Below are 11,161 nucleotides of genomic sequence, written 5' to 3' on the forward strand. Positions count from 1 at the left end.
GATACAGAGCCCCTCCGTCAACTTTCCGTTAAAAAAGTCCGTTAACTCATATCATGTGACTTGCATGTGAGGGTAAAATCGTCTTTTTAACCTCCTTCTTCATTAAACTCGTGTTCTTCCCCAACATTGCAAACCCTAATTTAAAAAAACATCAATATGGAAAATCACCCTGATTTAAATTAGCACGAAGCATAATCAAGTCACAAGGATTCCAAAACTATGAACAAATAGATCTGAGATTCAGTAACTCGTTCTAAACAAATTGATTTTAAATTTTCAGACTGTAGCAATAGCAGCTCGAAGAACACAATGAACAACTCAATTGGTGATTTTGGATTTAAGGCTGTTTTACATTATAATTACAACATGAAACGTGTTGTAAATCATAAGTAGAAACTTTGTGAATCCTCAATTTTAACAGAAACAACAACAATAACTCGAATTTCATGAAGAACAATGATTTAACTTTTTGATTTTAAAACTTTGACTCGCGAATTCGAACTCATTTTGAAGAATTGAAGGCTGAAACTTTACAGATAGTTTGAGTAAAAGATTCCTAACAACTCTACATTTTTAGATTTTGAAATTTGATACGAAATCGCGATTTTGATTTAATGAACTCAAGAACAGAGGTACGAGCAAAAGAAGAGAAAAAAAATTAAACAGATAGGGATAGATAACAGAATTTGTACATATCTGATTTATTATGTTTAATATTACTAATAAATATAAATATATTAATAATTAAAATACTGTTAATATTATTATTAATAATAAAAATACTAATAATAATAATAATAGAAATAATAATAATAATAATAACAATAATAATAATAATAATAATAATAATAATAATAATAAATATATAGAAAAAATATATGTAAATTATAAGATTTTCATTTTTTGCACCGGTGGTCCCTCGATTTTAGTGAAGAAAAGAGTAAAAAGACGAATTTACCCTCACATGCAAGGCATATGACATGACTTAACGGACTTTTTCAACAAAAAGTTGACGGAGGGACGCGTAATCAAAAAATGTGATAATAGAGGGACGCTGAAAGCCAAAAAAAAACTTGAGAGACGCTGTTAGCTTTTTGGGGTAAAATGGAGGGACCAACGGCACAATTATTTCTTAAATGTTCATATTTTCATTCAATCTATAATGTTCGTGAACAAAGTTTTTTCAAAAAACGAAAAAAAAATTGTTTCCCCTCGCTTCCCCCCGATTGGTTACTTCCCCCCCCACACACACACATACATACATACATACATACATACATACATACATACATACATACATACATACATACATATATATATATATATATATATATATATATATATATATATATATATATATATATATATATATATATTGAGAGAGAGAGAGAGAGATTTAATCAAGAGGGAAGCATTTTTTGGGGGGGAAGTGGTGGGAAGTAATTTTTTATTTCATTTTTAGAAAAAATTTTGTTCACGAACATTATAGATTAGATGAAAATATAAACATTTAAAAAAGACACTTTGTTATGAATGTCATTATTTTGGCGGGAAAACGCTCGAAGAAAAAAAATAAAAACATTCAATGCATTGAATGTTTTGCTGCTGAGTTTTTTTTAAGGGGTTAGAAATTAGGGTTTAGAAATTAGGGGGTTATAAATTAGGGTTTAGCTATTAGGTTTAGAAATTAGAGTTTTGGGTTTAGAAATTAGGGTTTAGGGTTTAGAAATTAGGGTTTAGATTGAATATTTTAACACGAACGGTTTAGAGTTTAGGGTTTAGGGTTTCTAACGCACCGGATCCCATCAGAACTCCGCAGTTAAGCGTGCTTGGGCGAGAGTAGTACTAGGATGGGTGACCCCCTGGAAAGTCCTCGTGTTGCACCCCTTTCTTGACTATGATGCTGTTAAAAAAAAAGGGTTTAGGGTTTTGGGTTGAGGGTTTACGGAGTAAACCCTCAACCCAAAACCCAAAACCCTAAACCCTAAACCCTAAACCCTAAACTCTAAATCCTAAATTCGAAAAAAACACTTCACAGAAGATGAAAACAAAACGATGCAAATAAACTCAGCAACAATACATTCATTGCATTGAATGTTTTTATTTTTTTCTTCGAGCGTTTTTCCGCCAAAATAATGACATTCATCACAAAATGTCTTTTTTAAATGTTCATATTTTCATCTAATATATAATGTTCGTTAACAAAGCTTTTTCAAAAAACGAAGAAAAAAAAAATTTGTTTCCTCTTTCCCCCAAAAAAGTGCTTCCCTCTTATATATATATATATATATATATATATATATATATATATATATATATATATATTATAAAGCACGTGCTATAAATTCTACGTGTCACCTCCTGGTTAAATTCCGTCACGTGTCACTTCAATAACTTTTGCCATTTTTTTTTCTATTTTTAGTATAAAATATTTAATGATATATATGTTTTCTTATAAATTAATTAAAATAAATAAATTAAATATAAAATAATTTCAGGTATTTGACCGACTCTTTCGATTGATAATATCACATTAATGTTCTTGATGTACTCAATTTTTAATTGTTCTCAACGAGTATAATATGTTCTTTAATTTCTATTTTTATTATTTTAATTAAAATTAAATAAACAAATATATAACTAAAAACAATGTCATTATTTTATTACTCTTTTACGTGTCAACATTTTATCCATTTAAAAAAATAATCAACATCTAGATTCTATATATTGTAATTGTTTATATTGTATATAATCTACTTCTACTCTTCTACTCTATCTACTACTATCTATCTATCTACTCTATATATTATAACAAAGTTATAAATATGTCAGATTTAAAAAAAATTCCATTAAATAAGTAAATCCCCACCCTTAAAAGAGTATATTTTTGATTGATCCAATGGACAAAATTTGTCTGACTTCAGAATACTATGTCTGATGTTAGATTTAAGTGACTTGCCTAAAATACGCTTAAAAACACCTCAAACAGAGCTCGTCTTTCTCAAAAAACGATTTACCAGAAAACAAAAGAAACCCTAGATTCTTCGTTCAATTCAACTTAACAAGATGATTATAAATCAATGGTTCTGTAAATCATGATATCCAATACCTAAATCAAATCCTTCTAAATCCTAACCCTAATTCAGTCACATCTTGCAGACTTTCATTGAATAAGCCATACGCCATCAAGTGTGTTCAAACGATTTGTGAGATTCGTATTTTACTCATCGTGCTGTCAATTAGTATATTCAATCGTATTGACACATATTGTTGATTGTTGATGTATCGATTTTCATTAGTTCAATTCAGGTATTGTTTCAACTTATTTCTAATTTTAAATAAATATTATAGAGTTACTGTGTTAAAATTAATTTGTTAATTTTTATTTTAATGTTAATTCAGTTATCAGTTACGGAGTATTTAGAAATAAAAGTATCTTTATTTCTATTTTTTTCTATTACGATACGATTTGGAAATAAAAGTATTTATAAAAAATTTAATTTTAAGGTTTTTTTTTTTTTTTTTTTTTTTATTCTAAGATTTATACCTCACAAAACTGATGGAGGTTCTGGAATAATTTTTGATAACTGTTTTATAAGCAACTGCTGCTATTTCCCTCCATTTTGATAATTTTAAATTATAGGCAACTGCTTATAAATATAAGGCAGCGGTTCTCATTCAGAAACCATTAACCAAGTCTTGTCTGACTAATGGAGGGAATTAGCGATTTTACACCATTGAGGTTGGTGTGTTTGATAAGTTTATCATTTTTTAACACAACTGTTCATACTATTGTTGCTGTGAAGATAAATATTGATGGTATGTACTTCAAATTCTTCATTGTGTATTGACGTCGTTATTTTATAACATATGTAGATGATATTCAGCCGTTACGTGTAGCGTTTAATAAGGGTGTTGAACAGAAGTCTATTGATTTTTTTGCTTCAACATACTAGGTAATCCATTGTTCTACATTATCTCAACCCCAAATTGTAAGATCCATGTAGAGTTTGTGTTTCTTAAATTGAGTTGTTCTTTTTTTTCAGAGATTATTTGTTCTTGAATCTTTTATTTCAGATTTTGATTTTTGTCATTGATATCTAATATGTGGTGCTTTAGATTCATTATTTGCTGTTCATTATTATTTGTGTTATGCATTTGAAAACAGAGAACGCTTAATTTTTAATTTGCTTCCTATTACAAAGTCAAATTCTGCATCTTTTAAGAATCTATCAATATATCAATATATGCTAATATACTCTATGATTTTCAACAACCAGGTTCCAATGGATGGTCTCAGTTTATTTCAAGTGAATGGTTGATGGTTTTAATGTTACTAATCAACTTCACATGTTAAACAAAAAACATTGATATTAGTAAGTTTTCTTTTATTATGCTATGACCATCTCCAAACTACAACCACCTGTTAATATGATGTTTACAATATGAGTATGTGTAATTTTGAATTTTTGTATCGTAATATTGCATTTTTTTGTTTGGGTGTGTGGTATTGTAGCATAATTTTTAGCGTGTTCATTGAGTGATGAATGCTTTGTTGTTGATACATAAGGTGGCAATTGGTGTTTCATTTGTGTTTGTTTCTTATCCCCTAACATCTTACTTTATGCAATTTCTTGTAGGTTGTTACTTGATATCTGCGCCTTTTGGGACGTATGTGTGTTTCGCGTTAACTTTTTATTTTTTATTTTTATTTTATTTTAGTTTTTGTTGTTTTTTCTTTAGACGTATGTGTTGTTTCGATTAATTTTGTTTATGGGTCACTTATTGTCAGTAACTACAGATTATTATTTATTTTCCTTCGATTCTAACTAATATTTAGTGCCAATTCGATCATAGTATATATGATAATGGCCAATACGAGAAGGCAAAAGAAATATGGTGATGATGCATTTGTGTACACTGTAATTTAAGTGTTAGTAATCTTCGGTTCTGACTCAACTTCTATGTCACCGAAACAAATGGCCAGAAGGAGTGTACTGTGTCATTATACTTTTCTAATTTGAGATTCGTCTTGAGATCAGTCTGGGACCTTCCATGCCTCTGATGCGGCTGCTACTTCTCAGCCTCTCAGCCACTGACATCACCTTCATCCATACGACAATAATCGTCTAGCCATTTGGCTATGTTCAAAAAATTGTTAGTCGAGCTACAACCCGAAGGTACATAGCTCTACCCTCTTTCAGTAATTTCAAGGATATGTTACTGATATTTTAATAGGATACGTGGTTCGTATAGATGTTTCCTGAATTGTTGCCTTTTCTATGTGAGTTGGTGTTTTTGGTGTTTTTTTGTGTTTCTTTGTCTTTTGATATGTCACATTTTTATTTGTTACGCTGTTACAAATGTGCTCATAATGTGCAGTTCTTGGATTTATATGAAAAGAGCCATTTTTTTAGTTACATTTTCATTACTTGTACCATGCACAAATCAAATGATGGTAGTTATATATACTTAAAATTTGTCAAAGTAGTAACAGCGTTGCCGCAAAGCACAAGTTAACCATCACCTGCATTAGGACCAATATTTGTAGCCCAGTCATGAATAGTTATGGTTTGAGACTGAAAATTTGTTGGTGGTTGTTTCATTTGCAGATACAATGGTTTACTGTCGCATAGTGTATTGATTGTATGCATGAAGTTGTGTAGATGAACAAACAAATGATGCAATACAGACGACATCACAAGAAAACTAGAGTCTCTAAGTATACTCCACAGTAGGTGCACCAATAATTACATGTGTGATTTATTTTACTAATTTCCTTCATGTTAATATTGGTACCTTGATGTTAATTAATTGAGTTACTCACAGCTAATCATTTGAAACAACTTGAGGCAACTTTTATTTCTTTTTATGGTTTAATTACAGAAAAGAACAACAAAGTGGTTAAGTATGATACTATTTATCATTATCGTATGGAAGTTATGCTTATCGTGCATAAGTAAGGTAATAATTTGCTTTTGGTGTTGACTGTAAATGAAGTTGTGAAGATCCAGAGCGGAGTTAAAAAGCGTTGTTAATTTAAATCTGAATGAATTATTGCAATCAAGTGAGTGTAGTTAATTCGTATGTTTAGGCTCTCCTATAATTACCATTAGATGACTGTAATTAATTAGTATATCGTACTTAACCATTGTTACTTCACTATAACACGGACCATGTTGCCCTAAACGCCTCTTTCCCAGTTAACTAAAATGATCTCCGATAACATGTCAAATGAAGCAGAGGTTTACATCAACTTTTCAAACGGGTCAGTTGGTAAAACGGGCCAATAGTCATTTGTGAGTGATTTCAATGTTCACAAATGTCTTAAAAATTATCCTTGGTTAATATGCATTAATATTTTAATTTTAATATTAATAATTAATTGAGCAGGCTATTTGAAGATAATCAGTTTTCAGGCACCATTCCGCCAACACTAGGATTGGTTCAGACTCTTGAGATGTTGCAAGTATCATTAACTAATACGTACACACAAGTAGAGGTGGCAAATTGGGCAGGTCGAGCATGTGTTGGTTATGGGTAAGAACGGGTTTTGCCAGTTTAGACAAAGTAGGTAAAATGGTTCATGTCAAACTAATAGTCTAATTCTTCGAATCAATGATTTGGGGATACGTCTTTTTTTAGATACCCTTTCGGCAACTCTTGACCTGTTTCTTAATAAGCTTTTTTTTATTTGATCAAGTTTGACCAGTAAAGGATCGAATTTACCACCTATACTCAAAGAAGTTGTTATGTGTATATCGTACTAACTATCATCTTTGACTTTCGATGCATGAAATAGACGTCTAGAAAGGAATTCATTGAGCGGAAATGTCCCTTCAAACATCAACAATCTTACATTGATCAACCAGCTATAAGTTGGACCGGATATAACTTATATTTTTATGTACGTTTTGGGATAATTTCCGTCCAGAAAGTTGACTTTTTATGGTGTAGGTTTCTAGCCAACAACAAGTTGAATGGAACAATGCCCGATTTAACCGGGATGACAATTTTAAACTATTTGTAAGAATCTATATCACGATGCTGCTTGTATTTCGTAAATCATCTTATTGTTAGACTTTTTATATATATCGATTAAAGTATTACTTTGCGAAACGTCATTGCAGGGACATGAGCAATAATTCTTTTGAACAATCAAATTTTCCCGAATGGTTATCATCCCTGCAGTCTCTAACAACATTGTACGTTCCAAACTGTCACCCTTTCTACATGTTTATTTAAGATCACCACACGAGTTTAACTGATTATTTTATGAGTTTTCAATATCAAAGTAATGGAAGATACAAAGCTTCAAGGAGAAGTACCAGTTGACTTTTTCAGCATTCCACAGATACAGTTTGTGTGAGGACATTATCTTTTTTTTCTGAAAAAAAATTATCAATTCATTTTCTATTTTACTGTTTAAATACTAAAACTATACCTGACAAACCAAACCCGAATTGCTCAATTTGGGTCTAATGGGTCTTGCATATGGGTCAAACGGGTCGAGTTGTAAAGTTTCCAGTTTTTGAGATTCGCATCCCTAAAAACTGCTCCAATAAGTTTTTTTAAAACATACCCTAAAAATTGGTCTAATGGGTCTTGATTGGATTGTAGATTCACGAGATCCAAACTATAAATTCGTCATCATCTTTTCAATTCACAAACGCTAAATCAACTATTTGTTGCTTGATTATGAATCTTCGAATGGTATGGATCTCAAACAATTGGGGTTTCGAATGGATTCACATAATTGTTCAATGCATCCTGGCAATTTCAATTTTTAAGGTTTGATTTCCAGAACATTTAAAATCTCCTTAATCTCATTCCATTTGATGGGCAATTTCAGTTTTTAAGGTTAATTTTTTTGCAGTTGTTGATCATTTGTTTATTACAGACTAATTATTTTGCTTATGATTTTGGTTATTGTTTTGCCTTGAGTTATGATTATGTCTTTTTATGTATGTTACAGGTGATTGAGTATCGTTCTTCAGAAAATGTAGAATTCTCCAAAAATGGTATGCTTTTGTTTTTATTTTTTATGTCGTTTTAGTTATTTATAGCAGACATTAATTTGTTGATGGTGAGCTTTATAATTACCTAGAACGTTTGCCAGTGTTGGAGTATTAGCCGCGTCGGTTGGTCATTGTACATCGATTGTGACGAACATGGTATGTGCTTTATGTAATATCTGCTGGTAATACCTTAGTGTCGTTTTAGTTATTTCCAGCAGATTTTATTTATGATGCTCTTTATAATTCAGTTTTAGTGTTTTGAATGTAGGTCAATAGACCTTGCAAAACGTTGCTACTTCTGCCGCTCATCATACTGCAATTGTCGACGAACATGGTATGTACTTTATGTTATTTCTTTTGCTAATCCCTTTTTTCTGTTCCTGTTTTGGTTTTCAAATTTTTTTCTTGAGTTTATGATCTAATTGTTGTAATTTTGGGTGTAGATGTATCGAGACCCGAGCAGGCTATCACTGACCGAGTATAATGTGCGCCTACTTCGATTGAACATGAATGTTCTCCCGTTTCTTTCGACAGCTGTATGATACTTGAAAAGTATGGTATGTGATTTATGCTCTTTGTTGTTTCCTTTAAGTTTTGTGAACCAAGAATACTATTTACTCATCTTTTTGCGCCAATATATCAATTGGTGCATACTAAATCCTTTATACCACAAGTAGCTTAGAAACACTTTCTTTTTTCACATGTTCCTAGAATCAGATCAGTTAGTTAGCAAATGTAATACTTGCGTTTTTATTGGGCAAGAATATTTTATAGACCTTTGTTTGTTTTAAATTTCTGTTTTTACAAAAAATCAGAAGGAAAATCTTTAGGGCTTGTGACAAGGAATAAACTCAAGCTCATCCTCTGCACCAAGGTGATTGAGCTCTTTAGTTACTCTCACTCTCTACCTTATGTCATAAATATATATATATATATATATAAACATCATTGTTATAAGGAATTCATAACCTTGTGCAATTTTGCACAAGGTTGCCTCGAATCAGTTTGACCCATATGTCCATCTAAGTGGTCATTGACATTACTATCGGCGGTTGTTTATGGTATGAAGGATTATAAAGTAAATTATCTCTTTCTATTTTAAGGGTATTGACAAAAGGTTTTATTGTATTTGCTTTATACAATAAATATTTAATTGTACTGATATGGAGCTTTCACAAGGTTAAATGTCAATGGAATGACCACTTGATAAGTAATATGTAGTTTATTATATATTCACAGGTATATTAAAGTTGTTGTGCCATGGTTTTAAAGCAGGGCGATTTAGAAAGCCAAGTAAGGGTCCTCAAGCTCAAGGAGCAATTCGTGCTGATGTTGATGTTGAATGAGGATATATTTGTGACGAGGTTAGTATATGTGATCCATGTTTTAAAGGAACTTAAAGCTTATTAGTTTTGACATAATCAGTATTTAAAGGTTTTGATACTTAACCTTTGCCATTTCCTTTGTAGACTAATGAACTAAATGTTGTTATGATTGTTTTTCTGATACTTAACTGTTGCATTTTTATAGTGGTGTCAGACACAAAAGTCCCATAAAAGAGTTTGAAAATAATCTAACTTGGCTTGCAAGATGCTCTAACCTGTAAATGGTCTAGTGATAAAAGCTTGAATGTACGTGTATCGATGGCGGTTAGATTAATAATGTACTTTTTGTTCGTGGGAAATATGGAGCCACCACAATCATGATCTCAGATTCTCAACCATTCATGAATACAATTCCCGTGCTTACCTTTTAATTGCAAGTAGTGGATAGATTCATGCATATTGCATTTAATTAGTTTGCATCATTTGAAAGATATGATGAATGAAAGAAATTTGCTTTAAGCAAAAATCTGTTTCTTAATCTTGTTTCTTGGGAATTTGAACATCTCGACTCCGTCTTCTATCATCTACCTACAAGAAGTGATGATGGAACAAACTAATGATTGTTAATGTTTCAGGTTCATTTGATGCCAAAAAAATGGTAAAGATGCTTAAAGATGGTAGCTTGAACTTTAAATACCCGACTCTTGAGAAAGGGACAGGAAATTGGGACGAGTCGAATAAGATCGGGCAAGGAGCATTTGGAACTGTCTACAAGGTGGCAAAATGGGCGGGTTGGGTTCTAGGATTTTTTTATTTGTACTATGTGGAATGATGTATGGAAATAATGGGTTATGTTGAATGAAATGTCCCTTGTACTAGGTGGAATGATGAATGAAATATTGAGTTATGTTAAATGAAATGTTCAATTTATCATGTATTTTTTTATGTGTATTTGTTAGATCAAAAACAGTACGCAATATCTTAACAAAAGCAGTATGAAATTGATAAGTCATGCCTACGAAGATTCTGTTTCAACTAAACAGTTTGCAATTGACTTTAGTTTAAATTTGTTTGCAAATCGTACCAGCAAATGGGTGAAATGGGTCAAACTTTGCACATTGTACTAGGAAATGGGTTGACGTTTGAAGGAACAAAGGCAAGATTTTGTCTTAAAAATATTCCACAACATACTTAAATAAAAAACCGTAGAAAAAGATCAAATTAATATTGTTTACACTTGATAGAAACTACAACTAAATCGATACAATATCATACAAGAAGTCAACAATATATATTTGAAAAAGTGTTTTTATATGTTAACTTTTACCTACTTATCTATCCACATGTTATCATAATAACGATCCAAAAAAAAAATTCATATCAAAACCCGCAAGGTTGCGGGTATTACACTAGCTTATATTGATAACATAGAATAAATATAACTTAGACTTTGCTAACGTGTTTTCATGTGACATGTTCGATGACAAATTTTCAATGAACTCAAATATCACAAATTTTCATATTACGTAATATATAATTTATATATAAATAATTAAAAAGGTATTAATGGGAAGAAATAAAATAAATTATAGCCGTTAAGTGACTAACACCATCCAAAACTACTTTTAAGTTTTGTTAACACCACGGGCTCTTAAACTCAAAAGAATAATTTTTTGAAAAAATCAATAAATTTTGCGCGATTATACTACCACCGTGCAACACACGGGTTCTAAATCAACACCACGAGCTCTTAAACTCAAAAGAATAATTGTTTGAAAAAATCAATTAATTTTGCACATTATTTTACCCACCGTGCAA

At 31.0% G+C, this 11,161-nt stretch overlaps 1 long non-coding RNA gene and 1 pseudogene across 11 annotated transcripts; both read left to right on the plus strand.

Annotated features, from left to right (window-relative positions):
* The first annotated feature begins 1,774 nt into the window (after positions 1–1,774).
* On the plus strand, positions 1,775–1,887 carry LOC139887475 (5S ribosomal RNA; annotated as a pseudogene).
* Positions 1,888–2,999: 1,112 nt separating this feature from the next.
* On the plus strand, positions 3,000–10,280 carry LOC139886471 (uncharacterized). 11 transcript variants are annotated; one of them, XR_011772465.1, is made up of 15 exons: positions 3,000–3,309; positions 3,644–3,742; positions 3,877–3,956; positions 4,281–5,180; positions 5,613–7,026; positions 7,131–7,205; positions 7,296–7,365; positions 7,621–7,791; positions 7,976–8,021; positions 8,108–8,174; positions 8,287–8,352; positions 8,462–8,575; positions 8,834–8,892; positions 9,294–9,382; positions 9,979–10,280. It is a non-coding gene; the product is annotated as an uncharacterized lncRNA (long non-coding RNA). The 11 variants fall into 11 exon arrangements; XR_011772464.1 differs by having other exon boundaries at positions 7,131–7,365; XR_011772468.1 differs by lacking the exon at positions 7,621–7,791.
* The last annotated feature ends 881 nt before the right edge of the window (positions 10,281–11,161 follow it).

This window comes from Rutidosis leptorrhynchoides, chromosome 1, assembly GCF_046630445.1.
Source record: "Rutidosis leptorrhynchoides isolate AG116_Rl617_1_P2 chromosome 1, CSIRO_AGI_Rlap_v1, whole genome shotgun sequence".
In the NCBI taxonomy this organism is placed as follows: Eukaryota; Viridiplantae; Streptophyta; class Magnoliopsida; order Asterales; family Asteraceae; genus Rutidosis; species Rutidosis leptorrhynchoides.